We start from the raw sequence: 16606 nt of genomic DNA, 5'->3' as shown, positions 1-16606 counted from the left end.
GCAATATCCATCATCAGGGACCCCCCTCACCTAGGGTATGTTATCTATTCACTGCTGCTATTCGGAAGAAGCTACAGGAGCATCAGGACTGATGGCAGATATATACAGGCCTCCAAACAGCTGCAGTGATGTGAACTACAAATTACAACACGAAATAGAAAAGGCTTGTCAGAAGGGCAGTGTTATGATAATTGTGGGGGATTTTAACGTGCGAGTGGATTGGGAAAATCAGGTCGGCACTGGATCTCAAGAGAGAGAATTTGTAGAATGTCTGCGAGATGGCTTTTTAGAACAGCTTGTTGTTGAGCCCACTAGGGGATCGGCTGTACTGGATTGGGTATTGTGTAATGAACCGGAGGTGATTAGGGAGATTGAGGTGAAGGAACCCTTAGGAGGCAGTGATCATAACATGATTGGGTTCACTGTGAAATTTGAATAAGAGAAGCCGAAGTCTGATGTGTCGGTATTTCAGTGGAGTAAAGGAAATTACAGTGGCATGAGAGAGGAACTGGCCAAAGTTGACTGGAAAGAGACACTGGCGGGAAGGATGGCAGAGCAGCAGTGACTGGAGTTTATGTGAGAAGTGAGGAAGGTGCATGACAAGTATATTCCAAAAAAGAAGAAATTTTCGAATGGAAAAAGGATGCAACTGTGGCTGACAAGAGAAGTCAAATCCAAAGTTAAAGCAAAGGAGAGGGCATACAAGGAAGCAAAAATTAGTGGGAAGGCAGATGATTGGGAAGTTTTTGAAAGCTTACAAAAGGAAACTAAGAAGGTCATTAAGAGGAAAAAAATGAACTATGAAAGGAAGCCAGCTAATAATATCAAAGAGGATACTACAAGCTTTTTCAAGTATATAAAGAGTAAAAGACAGGTGAGAGTAGATATAGGACCGATAGAAAATGATGCTGGAGAAATTATAATGAGAGATAAGGAGATGGCGGAGGAACTGAATGAGTATTTTGCATCAGTTCACTGAGGAAAACATCAGCAGTCTATCAGACACTCAAGGGTGGCAGGGAAGAGAAGTGTATGCAGTCACAACTATGACAGAGAAAGTACTCAGGAAACTGAATTAGATTAGATTATGAGGACACGCAGTTCTCTTTTATTGTCATTTAGTAATGCATGCATTAAGAAATGATACAATATTCCTCTGGTGTGATATCACAAAACACAGGACAGACCAAGACTGAAAAAACTAACAAAACCACATAATTATAACATATAGTTACAACAGTGCAACAATACCATAACTTGATGAAGAACAGTCCATGGCACAGTAAAAGAGTTCAAAGTTTCTCGAAAGTCCCACATCTCACGCAGATGGGAGAAGGAAGAAAACTCTCCCTGCCATGCCCATCCATAGTCTGACTCTGAGTCATCCGAAAACTTCGAGCCTCCGATCAGCCCTCCAACACCGAGTACCGAGCACCATCTCTATCCGAATGATTCGACCTCAGTCTCAGTCGCCAGCAGCAGGCAAAGCTGGGGAATTTGAGGCCTTCCCTCCGGAAGATTCTCGATTGCGCAGTAACAACAGCAGCGAACCGGCGTTTCAGAAATTTCTCCAGATGTTCCTCTGTGCTTTCTCGTCTGTCTCCATCAGATCAGAATTGTCCACGGCCCCTATTTAATGGATACAATATCATTTTCACCGGAGAGCTGCGCGCGCAGTCTAAAGGTAGATAAATCTCCAAGACCAGATGGAATGCACCCTTGTGTTCTGAAGGAAGTAGCTGTGGAGATTGTGGAGGCATTAGCAATGATCTTTCAAAAGTCGATAGATTCTGGCATGGTTCAGGAGGACTGGAAGATTGCAAATGTCACTCCGCTATTTAAGAAGGGGGCAAGGAAGCAAAAAGGAAATTATAGACCTGTTAGCTTGACATCAGTGGTTGGGAAGTTGTTGGAGTCGATTGTCAAGGCTGAGGTTACGGAATACCTGGAGGCATATGACAAGATAGGCAGAACTCAGCATGGTTTCCTTAAAGAAAATCCTGCCTGACAAACCTATTACAATTTTTTGAGGAAATTACAAGTAGGCTAGAGAAGGGAAATGTAGTGGATGTTGTATATTTGGATTTTCAGAAGGCCTTTGACAAGGTGCCACACATGAGGCTGCTTAACAAGATAAGAGCCCATGGAATTACGGGAAAGTTACATACGTGGATAGAGCGTTGGCTGATTGGCAGGAAACAGAGAGTGGGAATAAAGGGATCCTATTCTGGTTGGCTGCCGGTTACCAGTGGTGTTCCACAGGGGTCCGTGTTGAGGCCGCTTCTTTTTATGTTGTACATCAATGATTTGGATTATGGCTAAGTTTGCTGATGATACGAAGATAGGTGGAAGGGCTGGTAGTGCTGAGGAAACAGAGAGTCTGTAGAGAGACTTGGATAGATTGGAAGAATGGGCAAAGAAGTGGGAAATGAAATACAATGTTGGAAAGTGTATGGTTAGGCACTTCGGCAGAAGAAATAAACGAGCAGATTATTATTTAAATGGGGACAGAATTCAAAGTTCTGAGATCCAACGGGACTTGGGAGTCCTCATGCAGAATACACTTAAGGTTAACCTCTAGGCTGAGTCGGTGGTGAAGAAGGCGAATGCAATGTTGGCTTTCATTTCTAGAGGAATGGAGTATAAGAGCAGGGATGTGATGTTGAGGCTCTACAAGGTGCTGGTGAGACCTCACTTGGAGTACTGTGGGCAGTTTTGGTCTCCTTATTTAAGAAAGGATGTGCTGACGTTGGAGAGGGTACAGAGAAGATTCACTAGAATGATTCCGGGAATGAGAGGGTTAACATATGAGGAACATTTGTCCGCTCTTGAACTGTATTCCTTGGAGTTTAGAAGAATGAGGGGGTCCTCATAGAAACATTTCGAATGTTAAAAGGCATGGACAGAGTGGATGTGGCAAAGTTCCTTCCCGTGATGGGGGAGTTTAGTACGAGAGGGCATGACTTAAGGATCGAAGGGCGCCCATTCAGAACAAAGATGCGAAGAAATTTTTTTAGTCAGAGGGTGGTGAATCGATAGAATTTGTTGCCACGGGCGGCAGTGGAGGACAAGTCATTGGGTGTATTTAAGGCAGAGATTGATAGGTATCTGAGTAGCCAGGGCATCAAAGGTTATGGTGAGAAGGCGGGGGAGCGGTACTAAATGGGAGAATAGATCAGCTCATGATAAAATGGCGGAGCAGACTTGATGGGCCAAATGGCTGTTTTCTGCTCCTTTGTCTTATGGTCTTATGGACTCACACCACCAGGTTCAGGAACAGTTATTACCCCTCAACAATTAGACTCTTGAATCAGAGGGGCTAACTTCACTTGTCCCTTCATTGAAGTGTCCCTACAATCAATGGACTCACTTTCAAGGACTCTTCATCTAATGTTCCCTATTTTTATTGCTGAGTTATTTATTATGATTATTTCTTCATCTTCTATTTACACAGTTTCTTGTCTTCTGCACTCTGGATGAATGTCCCAGTGTTTTGTTGATTCTGTTATGATTATCATTTTATAGATTTATTTAGTATGCCTGCAAGAAAATGAATCTCAGGGTTGTATTTTGTGACATACATGTACTCTGATAATAAATTTACTTCATTATTTATTGATTTTATATAAAAACCATCAATGTCAGCGTATTACTTAGGTGCACAGAAGAACTAAACATGAACCAGTGGCGATTTCTGTGCACCACTGCAGTGTTTAGCAATGAGAGCAGGGAAAGCTAATACTTATCATTTTATGACATTATCCAAGGGCTTGTCCTGTTGGCTTGATTAAAACCCTGAAAAATGTGCTTTGTTTTACCAGTAAATCAGAACTTTAAATGTGGGAGAGAAGAACAAGTCTAAGGCGATAGCTGCATTGCAGTGGATTGTGTAACGAGATGCCTTCAAAGTGTAATGTAAGTTACACAGGTGCAAGTTATTACAAAATGCATAACGTTGCTCCAAAGGGCATGGTCAAGATGCAAGATCACATGCGTCATTAACAGGATGAACATCAGGACTTTATGATAAGAAGTTGGGTAGATATAGTTGAATAGATTAAAGGCACTATAAACTTTTCTCATCTCTACTTACTTATCCTAAAAGGCTCTGAATCATACTAGGTGAATTCCTTGCACCCGGATTGCTGACCGCCCATGATTCACCCAGATGAACTTCTTCTGTTTTTATCACTTTCAGGATCTGGGTGTCATCATCGAGCCCAGTACTTATTGTCCTCGAGAGGACTGTGCTGAGTTGTCTCAGTCACGGGCTGACTGTGTGTGGAAACAAGCCCTTTGACCTGTTGAGACCATACAGACCAGCAGGCACCCATGTACGCTAATTGGGGTTTATTCTCTTCACATTATCATAACCATCTCCAGATTCTAACACTCATCCACACACTAAAAACAATTTACCGTGACTAATTAACCAACCAATCTGTACATCTTCGGGATGTTTGAGGAGGAAGTTAGAGTGCCTGGAGGAAGTGCATGCATTGCAGGGAGAATGCTTAAACTCCACACACAAGGGATGTTAAGGATGAACCTAGATCTCTGGTGTTGTGAGGCAGCACTTCCATCATCTGAGCCATTGCATGCCTCTTGAAACACTGCAGTTCTTCAGCTAAAGGCACTCCCACAGTGCTGCTGTGCAGGGTGTTTCAGAATTTAGACCCAGCAAACAACCAATGGCATACTTGTCAAGTTGGCATTGTCTTGGAAGGGAACTTGCAGGTAGTGGTGTTCCCATGTACCTGCTCAGATTCAGTTATTTATCCCGTGCACATTGAAACATACAGTGAAATGCTTCATTTGCTTTAACAACCAACGCACCCAAGGATGCGCTGGGGGCAGTCCACAAGTGCCGCAACACATAACATGCCCACAACGTTCAGCAGAAGAACACAAGCTGAAACAATTAGCAACACCAGCAGAATAAAACAGGACAACTGCAGCAAAACAAGCCCCTTTCCTGCCCTCCCATCTAGTCATTCACACAAATAGGTCTCCAACCTTAGGATAGGCCTCCAGTCCTTGGCCCCAAACTTTCAGACATTGGCTTTCAATCCCCAGGCCCTGGCTTGGACTAGCAGATTTGACCTTTGGGCCTCCACCTGCTGCCATTGGTGATAGAAGCAACAGATTTGGTAGGTGGTGTTAGAGTAATCCAGGTGAGTAACTGCAGTGTACTCTGGAGGTTGGATGCACTATGAACCAATGAATGTTTCAGTAGGTTACCAGTCAGCCTTCTTTGTACTGGGAGGAATCACATTTCTTGGAAGTTGTTGGCACTGTGCTCTTCCAGGAAGAGGACAATGTTCCATCACTTCCCCTTTCTTGCTGGAGGTAATCATTGCTTGGCACTAATGTAGCATGAAAATGACTTGCCACTCAACATCCCATGCCAAATGTTGTCTGAATCTTTCTGCGTATAGAGCTTACCTGCTGCTTTTACTGATAAGTTGTGGATGGAATTAAATTTCTTAACCACCAGTGAAAATTCCCACTTCGGATGCAAGAAAGAAACCAAAGATGGTTGGCCCCGGGATACTGTCGTGAGAAACTGCTGCAGTGATATCCTGGGGCTGGGATCATGGATTTCTGACACCCACAACCAACTTGCTTTGTGTAAAATTCCAGCCTTTGGAAAGTTCTCCTTCTGGTTTTATTACTTCAGTTTTAACAGGATCCCTTAATCCCACTGCTTTGCTTTGAGTTCAAGGGCAGTTACTGTTACCTTTAACTGGGAATTTGCTCTTCGGTTCAATTTGGATTGAGACTGTGATGAACTTTTGAGCTGAATGGTCCAGGCAAAGCTCAAGCTGGCTACTAATAAGCATGTTATTGATGAGTAAGTGCAGTGCCATTTGTTAACATTATTAACCGTGATTTCCATCGCTTTGTTGATGACTGAAAAAAGACAGATTTGGCAATAATTAGTTGCTTTTTGTGAATGGGACAGTGTACTGGAACAGCTTGGTTGGAAATGCAGCTCATTCTGGACAACAGATCTTCAGTTGGGATGTTGTCGTGTTTTATAGCTTTAATGCTCATAGCTATTTCTCAGTATCCCTTCAAGTGAACAATGATGAACACCATTAGTGTAATTCAACATTACAGCCCAGCCTGGTGTAGACAAGGATTTACATTCAAGCATAAGAGGGTTTAATATAAGATTTCCTCACTCAAATTCTACGTTGTCTGACTGATAAATGGAGTTGCAAATCTACCTTTCTCAGTGGAATTCAAAATTAAATCTATAATGCAAACTCAGTGACAGAAATAGTTTCGGTTCGATAGTTTGTCAGCAATTATTACTTCTGGAAACAAAACTGTCAACAACTTTCCAGCTAAAATGCTTACTCACTGATGTACCTATGGAAATGTTCACATTTTACTGGCAGAGTGCGGCTACATTTCTAAAACCCTAACAATATTGATTCGCTAATTGCTACTTATTATGATACATCAATAGCTGCGGCCTGCAGCTTCAATTCTGCAATGATGCCATCTCCAATCCTATGGAATTCTTTGGCAAGTACTTTGTCCTATTTCCAATGATATAGAAACATAGAAAACAGGTGCAGGAGTAGGCCATTCGGCCCTTCGAGCCTGCATCGCCATTTATTATGATCATGGCTGCTCATCCAACTCAGAATCCTGCCCCAGCCTTCCCTCCATACCCCCTGATCCCCGTAGCCACAAGGGCCATATCTAACTCCCTCTTAAATATAGCCAATGAACTGGCCTCAACTGTTTCCTGTGGCAGAGAATTCCACAGATTCACCACTCTCTGTGTGAAGAAGTTTTTCCTAATTTCGGTCCTAAAAGGCTTCCCCTTTATCCTCAAACTGTGACCCCTCGTTCTGGACTTCCCCAACATCGGGAACAATCTTCCTGCATCTAGCCTGTCCAATCCCTTTAGGATTTTATACGTTTCAATCAGATCCCCCCTCAATCTTCTAAATTCCAATGAGTACAAGCCCAGTTCATCCAGTCTTTCTTCATATGAAAGTCCTGCCATCCCAGGAATCAATCTGGTGAACCTTCTTTGTACTCCCTCTATGGCAAGGATGTCTTTCCTCAGATTAGGAGACCAAAACTGCACACAATACTCCAGGTGTGGTCTCACCAAGGCCTTGTACAACTGAAGTAGTACCTCCCTGCTCCTGTACTCGAATCCTCTTGCTATAGATGCCAGCATACCATTCGCCTTTTTCACCGCCTGCTGTACCTGCATGCCCACTTTCAATGACTGGTGTATAATGACACCCAGGTCTCATTGCACCTCCCCTTTTCCTAATTGGCCACCATTCAGATAATAATCTGTTTTCCTATTTTTGCCACCAAAGTGGATAACTTCACACTTATCCACATTAAATTGCATCTGCCATAAATTTGCCCACTCACCCAACCTATCCAAGTCACTCTGCATCCTCTTAACAGCTAACACTGCCACCCAGCTTCGTGTCATCCGCAAACTTGGAGATGCTGCATTTAATTCCCTCATCCAAGTCATTTATATTGTAAACAACTGGGCTCCCAGCACTGAGCCTTGCGGTACCCCACTAGTCACCACCTGCCATTCTGAAAAGGTCCCGTTTATTCCCACTCTTTGCTTCCTATCTGCTAAGCAATTCTCTATCCACATCAATACCTTACCCCCAATACCGTGTGCTTTAAGTTTGCACACTAATCTCCTGTGTGGGACCTTGTCAAAAGCCTTTTGAAAATCCAAATATACCACATCCACTGGTTCTCCCCTATCCACTCTACTAGTTACATCCTCAAAAAATTCTATGAGATTCGTCAGACATGATTTTCTTTTCACAAATCCATGCTGACTTTGTCCGATGATTTCACCGCTTTCCAAATGTGCTGTTATCACACCTTTGATAACTGACTCCAGCAGTTTCCCCACCTGTCTGTTTTATGTTTTGAAATTAATTTGCTGTTCTGTTAAAATTTAATATTCAGTACTTAACACCACTTTGTCAGGTTACGTGCAGGAATTCATTTTACACCTACAAGGTTTCCCAAGAATGGACAGTAAAATTTGCTTATTTACTTTGGAAGGTTTAACAAGCCTACGTGAGTGATAAACAGTGCAGAGTGGTAGACTGACTGTTTGGAACACTTCCAACAAGTGTGCTTTGTCAAGAAGTATGGAGGAAGTAGATTCTTCTGCTAAGGGAAGGCTATTTAGATGCGTTTTTTGACGGTTTTTAAACAGTGCATATCTAACCTTGAATAATCACAAGCAGCTTTAATATCACTGACATACTGTATGTCATGAAATCTGTTGTTTTGAGGCAACACATGAAATACTATCAATCACAGTAAGAAACATACAAGTAGAGGTGGTGGAGTGGGGCTATGTCTCTAGCAGAAGAGGTATAAGGCACTCCTTCCTTCCGCTAGTTGGCAGGTCACCCTTGGGCAAGGTGTAGTACCTGCATAGCCGCCAATTGAGGTCACATGAAGCCATGGGAGCAAGTGGTGCATAACAGGTCCTGGTTATGCAACCCCTGACGCCAGGCAGACAATCTCTGAAGGGTATTGATAATGGTACCTGTCTTGTAAAGACACTGCCCAGAAGGCAGCAATGGAAAAACACTTTTGTAGAAAAATTTGCCAAGAACAATCACGGTCATGGAAAGATTATGAGTGCGCACATCATACGACACAGCACATAATGAACAATGAATGAGAGCAAAAATAGTGAGATAGCGTTCATGGGTTAGTTCATTGTCCGTTGAGAAATCTGATGGTGGAGGGGAAGAAGTTGTAACTAAAATGTTGAGAGTGTGTGTCTTCAGACTCCTGTACTTCCTCTCTGATGGTAGTAATGAGACAGCATATCCTGGATGATGGGAGTCCTTAATGATGGAATCCGCCTTTTGAACATGTCCTTGGTGCTGGAGAGGCAAGTGCCCAACCATGACTCCTGGACAAATTTTCCACTATCCCAGACATCCCACCCTGCAAAACTTATTTCAGGGAGGTAGCATCATCAATTTGCGGGAGACTCCCCGAACTTCTGGGAGAGGTGGAATGTCTGCAGTAGAGTAGCTCCTTAGCAGCCAGCCAGCTAGCTTAAATAATGTTAGCTATGCTAATGAACAAATGGCACCTGTTAAACTCACCTCAACATGTCTTTTACAGTCTTAACCCACCATGGGCAATAGAAAAGTCACTGTTGCAAACAGTGCAGCGAGCAACACTGTCATTATTTTGACCCCTATTAGGCAGGGGTACACTTTAGTGTAGCCTGGGGTGAAGTACATCTTATATTTTCTTTTTTTGGAACCCTCTGCCATGGGGGACGCATGCGCGCACGCTCTCTCTTGCTCTCAAAAAAATTAATTTCCGGGATATTGTATATAATTTGCAGGCATCAGGGAGCCACTATTAATATGCGGGAGACTCCCGGAACTTCCGGAAGAGGTGGGATGTCTGCTAACCTGGAAACTTTGATCCTTTACAGCATCTCCCCGGCATAAAGTCTGCAATGCTTTCATAAAAGGCATCCCGAGTTCTAATCCAAATTACTTATTGTGCACAAGCACCAAGATCTCTGCCAACCTATCCCACCCCATTCCCACTTTTGTAGGCTCCCAGTCTGCCAGTATGTTCAAGTGAATGTCTGTGTCCACATTTAAAAATCCTTCCAGGGACTTGCCCGATTTTACATATCTTTTTCATCCAACCTTGCAAGCCCGACTATCACCCCACTATGCATTTTCTGCTGTTCCACAGTTGGCAAAGCTTTCAAACACCGTGACCTCAAACTCGAGGCATCTTTTGGAAACCCCTTTGGTCTTCCCTCCCTCCACATCTTTAGGACGTCTCAAAAGGAACCTCTTCAACAAATACATAATCTATATTTCAGGAACACTGCTATGTTAATTTGCTCAGTGCTTTTGGTGTCACTGCTATCCAATGACCTTCATGGGCAATAATATCAAAGTGAGCTTTTAATTGCCTGTTACAATCTAACTGAATCTTCAGAATGTGTTTTATTGATATGCAGATGTGATCTGATATTAGGGAGAAAAATAGAAATTCACCAAATCATTTGGCAATGGTTTAAACTTCAAAGAAGTTCTTCAAGTTCCATGTCATAAGCTTACTAAGACTTGGTAAAAAGATCCTATGATATTGCTTCAAGAGATGCACTTGATCCTGGACTTCTTAACATTCAACCTTTGTGGGTAGCTACGTCTCTAGTCCCATTGCGCTGAGCACTGGTGCTCCCCGGGCCTGTGTGCTCAGCCCGCTGCTGTTCACACTGCTGACACGACTGTGTCACAGGATTTAGCTCAAATTGTTTCATCAAGTTGCGGATGACACTACAGTGGTTGGCCTCATCAACAATGATGATGAGACGGAGTACAGAGAGGAAGCGGAATGGCTGGCGGATTGGTGTGAGAACAACAACCCACGTCTGAACATGGCAAAGACCAAGGAAATGATTGTGGACTTCAGGAAAGTGCAGATGAACCATCCCCTTTTGCGCATACATGGCTCTTCTGTAGAGAGAGTTTAGTTCACCAAGTTCCTGGGAGTTCACGTCATGGATGACCTCACCTGGTCCCTCAATAATCCATGAACAAGAAGGCACAGCAGCGCTTCCACTTCTTAAGGAGATTGAGGCAAGAGAACTCTTCCTCCATCCACCCCCATCTTAACTGAATTTTACAAGAGCACCATTAAGAGTGCCCTGACAAGTTGCATCTCCATCCGGTATGGGAGCAGTAGAGCATCGGACCGAAAGTCCCTACAAAAGACTATGAAAACAGCCAAGAGGATCCTGGGGACTCCCTACCATCCATCAGGGGCATTTATCAGAAGTGTTGCATACACAGAGCCCTTAGTATTATCAAGGATCCCATCCATCCATCCATCCAGCATCCTCTGACATTCTACTGTCAGGCAGGGGACTCTGATGCTTAAAGATAAGAATGGTCAAAATGGGAAACAGCTTCTTCCCTCAAGCCATTGGGCTTCTGAACTTCCTGCCACCTTGCATTCGAAGTGTCACCAGTTAATTTGTCTACCCTACAATATTTAATTTATGCACTTTATTTTGTTTATTTATGCATAACTCATTTGTAGATTTAATTCTTACTTTCCTAAATTATCTTGTGTTATGCATACTGCAGTGCTTTACATCCTGGTCTGAAGAAACATTATCTGGTTTGGCGATATACATGTAAATAGTTAAACAACAATAAACTTGACTTGGTCATCTAAACACGAGGAAATCTGCAGATGCTGGAATTTCAAGCAACACACATAAAAGTTGCTGGTGAACACAGCAGGCCAGGCAGCATCTATTGGAAGAGGTACAGTCAACGTTTCAGGCCAAGACCCTTTGTCAGGATTAACTGAAAGAAGAGCCAGTAAGAAATTTGAAAGTGGGAGGGGGAGGGGGAGATCCGAAATGATAGGAGAAGACAGGAGGGGGAGGGATGGAGCCAAGAGCTGGACAGTTGATTGGCAAAAGGGATATGAGAGGTTCATGGGACAGGAGGCCCAGGGAGAAAGAAAAGGGGGAGGAGGGGAAAGCCCAGAGGATGGGCAAGGGGTATAGTGAGAGGGACAGAGGGAGAAAAAGGAGAGAGAGAAAAAGAATGTGTGTATATAAATAAATAACAGATGGGGTACGAGGGGGAGGTGGGGCATTAGCAGAAATTTGAGAAGTCAATGCTCATGCCATCAGGTTGGAGGCTACCCAGACAGAATATAAGGTGTTGTACCTCCAACCTGAGTGTGGCTTCATTTTTACAGTAGAGGAGGCCGTGAATAGACATATCAGAATGGGAATGGGACATGGAATTAAAATGTGTGGCCACTGGGAGATCCTGCTTACTCTGGTGGACAGAGCATAGGTGTTCAGTGAAACGATCTCCCAGTCTGTGTCAGGACACTTCACCTGTGAGTCGGCTGGGGTGATATACTGCGTCCGGTGCTCCCTATGTGGCCTTCCATATATTGACGAGACCCGACGCAGTCCACCAGCCGTTCCACTTCCTCTCTGTACTCCAACTCATCATCATTGTTGATGAGGCCAACCACCGGGGTGTCATCCGCAACTTGATGAAACAAGTTTCAGCAATTTTGCTATACTTATTTTCTTACAAACATTAATAACATTGAATAATAATTTTACAGTATGTTAAAGAACTTGTCATGTACAATTAGTGGCTGTTTTTTTTCAAGATTGAGCAACTTCTATCAAAATATGTTTTGGGTGAGTTACTCTTACTCCTACCAAGGGACTGGAATACAATTCCAAGATTCCCAGGTTTTCCTTTTCTTAGTTCAGCCAGTTTTTATACACACTGACATGGCTTGCTGTTCATAGATGTGTATTTTCCAGTGGTATTGCACTTAGATCTCAGAATCCATTCTTCAGCTCTCATCCATTGTACTGGAGCCAGTTGTCACGTCTGTGCCCTGAGAAGGATTTTAAAAATGAGAACCCAAGTGTTCTGTTAGGGGTGTGGGAGCCTTCAAACTCAGAGGAAAAAGAAAGATGAAATCTAGTATGTTTTAGAATGAATTGAAGCATTATTCATGAAACGTCCATTTCAAATGAGATGTTAATGTAAAATGTTTAATTTTCATGCAATGTTCCAACAGCCGTTCAGTCTGACATTCACCCGACCATGATTTTCTGTATATTACAGTAGATGTTCCTTTGATTTACTGGATAAACTGAAATTCTGAGGAACTTTCTAATAGCTTCCTAATAACTTCTAATAGCTTTCTAATAACTTCTAACTTACAGGTGCTCAGTCACAATGTGTATGGCTTCCATGACTTCAGCAATTCTCTCCAGTACAAATTATCCACCCATTTGACCAAATATTCCCCGCTCTTCTTATCCACCTGAACACCTGAACTTTTTCCAGCATTTCTAACCTTTATTTCACGTTTCCAACAGCTGCAGCAGTTTGTCTTGAGATTGGATGAAATACCTGTCCGTCAAGCGCCACACCCGCCTAAACCTACACACACCTCACCAAATGTCTAAAACACTCTATCGTGGCTCTCCACGCTCCTCATGGAGCGGATGAACCTTCCAGATACTTGCCAGCGCCGAAGCGGAGCACTTTCGAATAAACAATGGTCGCCGGCCACACCCTCACCGCTTCAGCCGACGCTCAGCTCCCCCGGCCGAAACCGCTTCCATATAAGGAGTGCCGGACGTCTTGGGAGCGAAGGCTCCCATTGGTCAGTCGTGCCGGCTACTCCGGCAAAGGCGCGGCCACTCAGGGGAGTGGGGGGTGCGCAGGCGCACTGGCAGTCGGGCGTTGCTTCCGGTCGGTGTGAGTGAGGAGCGAAGTGTTGGGAGGTGTCGACAGCGCGACAGGGAGAAGGAAAAAAAAGGGTCAAAACTCCAAGTAAGTGGCGCTGGCAGCTCGGGCTGGAGAAGCTGGGTACACTCCAACGCTGCAGTCGGTCCTCTGCGGCGGTTTTACTTCAGATTTCTGCACACCTGGCATTAGCGCCTTCTAGTTGGCAGAGTTGCTGTCGGCACCACGAGAGCGATGCAGAGGCACTGATGGGAATGAATGAGCCGCATCCAGGGCTCCTCGCCCCGGGAGCCCTGCTATTAACCCTCAGGGTTCAGCTCGGGGTCTCTTTCGGGGGCTTTTATTCATTTTGTGCTTTGGCAACTTAATGGTTAACAGGTTTCAGACATCCCTGTTGTCACTGGTATGAAGATTGGTGAGAAGAGTTTTTGTTAGGACGCAGAAATTCAAATGAAAACCTCAGATAGAATGTGTTGAGATGGGAGCCTTTACCTATTGTGTTTGATGTCAACTTTCGATGAACTGATGGTGTAAGCATCTAAACCGGTTTATCACCGATCACACCGCGATGCTCTTGTCAAGGACTGACATCAAAATTGATATTACCTTGTGCCTACTAAATTCTGCGTCGTAGCGTAACCCATTTGAATCACACGCTGTGTGATTTTACTTAAGAACAAATTTCAAGCAACTCTCTTATAACTGGCTTTTACTCGTTATTTGCGTCTTCATCTTTGATTCATTAGTTTTGAAGTTGATTGGGTCATTTTTTGTGCTATTCTTTTATTGAGGTTTATTAATAACCTGCATCTGATGTACATGATTGACGGGGAAAAAGACAAACCTGGAGTGGGGAAGAGACAGAAAATATTAAAATGTTGAAGGTTTGAATACTTTAACTACCTGGCATAGGTTTTGTTGGAATGACAAGTGTGTAAAGTATGTAGTTGTCCTTCATCAGAGTGGCATTGTAGTGGAGTGGTAAGCAGAATGCTTTACAGTACTAGTGACTCCGGTTTATTTCCTGCCAGTGACTGCAAGGACCTTCTCCTTGTGATTATGTCAGTTTCCTCCAGGTGTTCCGGTTTCCTTCCACAGTCCAAAGACATGCTGGTTAGTAGGTTATTTGGTCATTGTAAATTGTCCTGTGATTAAGCTAGGGTCAGATCAGTGAGTTGATGGGTGATGTGGCTTGAAGGTCCCAACCTGGTATCTTTGCTACCAAGTTACATTCTTCAAGCTCTCACGTGCTGTTTAGAAGTAGACTCTGCATATCTACTTGTGAATCATCCATTACTTACTATCCTTTGACACTAAACCCCTCGGGGGAGGGGGGAAACTGTTTGGGGTTAACTTACCTTAGTAACACGCACAAAATGCTGGAGGAAGTCAACGGGTTAGGAGAGGAATGTAGAATAGACATTTTGGGCCAAGACTCTTCACCAGGGCAGCATAAAATGTCGACTTTCCTTTCTATAGGTGCTGCCTGACCTGAGTTCCTCCAACACTTTGTATGTGTTACTCTGGAAGCATCTGCAGAATCTCTGGTATTTATGCCTTGCCTTAATATTCTGTTTTCCCAGCTTTATTCTGCTTGGGTATCCCTACAATGCTCTTGTAATATCGCATTGAGTTTTATATTTAAGATGTAAACTCAAATTAGATTGTCTGCAAGGTGTGATAAATGTCTATTGATTTATTGACAACTGGCCATGCATTGTGCATGTTTTACATCTTAAATATAAAACTCAATGCGATATTACAAGAACATTGCAGAGATAAGCAAGCAGGAGAAAGCTGCGAAAAGAGAATATTAAGGCAAGACATGAATACCGGAGATTCTGCAGATGCTGGAAAACAATTCAGAGGAAGAACCCTAGTTGTTTTTTTCCGATTGAGCGGCTTGAGGTTTTGAAATTCTGATTTACTGCTGTGTAGTTCATTCTTTGGCTGTTTAGTTTCAAAGCCACCTGTTGTCACCATAGTACAAACTCCAACAGTCTGAGTGTTTCATGGCAAAGTAAAGTAAATGCCACATACTTCCACACATTGAGCTTCTGTATCCTTCCCTGCCTAAAATCAGCTAATTCAACACAAACTGGCGCCAAATATTGGCTTGCAACACTGTTGTATGTTAAACAGTATTCTTACTAATTGAGACGTCAGAAGTGCCACCAATTTGATTTTACTGTTAAATCAAATTTCTGTGTTAATACAAGTTAAATCTATTATATTGAATTTAAATCTGACCAAAACTTTTAATGAAGAGTGAATTGAGCAACAGAGTTTTAGAAATATAAGAATATTCAATTTGTTTTCAATTATTAATGCTGGATTTGGCTTTCTTTGCACAATGTGTCCAGTTTTCAATTGCTGAGAATGCCCTGTGTTTCCACTGGATCTCCCCTTTTATTAAAAGGAAGCTGTGGATCCACAGAGCCTAAAAGCCCGAAGCACTGTGCAATCACAATGCCATAAACTGTTTCATATTAGCATAAGAATTACTTCTATTGTCATCCATTTTAAAAAGTGTCTTAATTTACTGGTTAAGTGTGGTTGAGTCATGGGATGGCAAGAATAAACTTCATTGTTGGTATAATGTTCAGAAATGACAAAATATCTTAATTAAACAAAATGCTCTGAGTATCTTATTCATTGTGAGAAAGATTTATAACTCATGATTGCTGAACTTTTCCTTGAGTGTTTTGTTTTTTTTGCCACAGTCTGCGTTCCGTGATTAATACATTGGACCCTTTGACAAAATCTAGTTTTAGAACAGTAACATTGTGCTGGTAATTGAAGACCAAGTTATCACTGTTTTATCAGGATAACCCAATTCAAAAGTTTGAATATCAGTGCTTGCCCTCAGTGTTTTAATTTTGCTGTTTCAGTATGCTGCAGCTGAAGATTACAGTATGGACCAAATTAATGGCGTGTTCAAGAATGGAAATGCACTGCTGTCTGTGGAGACACAGACCCACCAGGAAAAACTTTTCCTTTGGTCATTGACAGTGCAGTCAGTCCTGTTGCAGAAAGATTTCTTGATAACAACTCAACAAACTTGGTTTTTAATCAGGCCCTTATGAAAGATAACTTGGTGAAGTGAGAAACACATTATGCTGCAAATTAAAGTCTTGAATGTTAACAGTGCAGATATTTTTATGTTGTAAAGGAACAGTTAAGTATATCAATTGAAGTTCACGAGGAAGGTCAGTCAGCTTATTTTGATCACAGCTAATGAGTGTTTCTGAAATGTAGGCACTATTGTAATAATATGA

General features: G+C 42.8%; 1 protein-coding gene across 2 annotated transcripts in view; it reads left to right on the top strand.

Moving 5' to 3' along the window:
- Positions 1-16606, top strand: part of LOC140190671 (coronin-1C-like) — a 179259-nt gene that overhangs the window by 26633 nt on the left and 136020 nt on the right. The window contains exon 1 of one of the 2 annotated variants that reach the window (XM_072247437.1): positions 13312-13415. The exons of the other annotated variant lie outside the window; for it this stretch is intronic. The gene's annotated coding sequence lies outside the window, so the exon portion shown is untranslated. Of the gene's footprint in view, positions 1-13311; positions 13416-16606 lie in introns of those variants that run through there. 2 annotated transcript variants of the gene reach the window in all.

Source organism: Mobula birostris, chromosome 31 (genome assembly GCF_030028105.1).
Source record: "Mobula birostris isolate sMobBir1 chromosome 31, sMobBir1.hap1, whole genome shotgun sequence".
Taxonomy (NCBI): domain Eukaryota; kingdom Metazoa; phylum Chordata; class Chondrichthyes; order Myliobatiformes; family Myliobatidae; genus Mobula; species Mobula birostris.
Note: the sequence above shows the minus strand (reverse complement) of the source record. Positions and strands in the feature narration are given on the sequence as shown.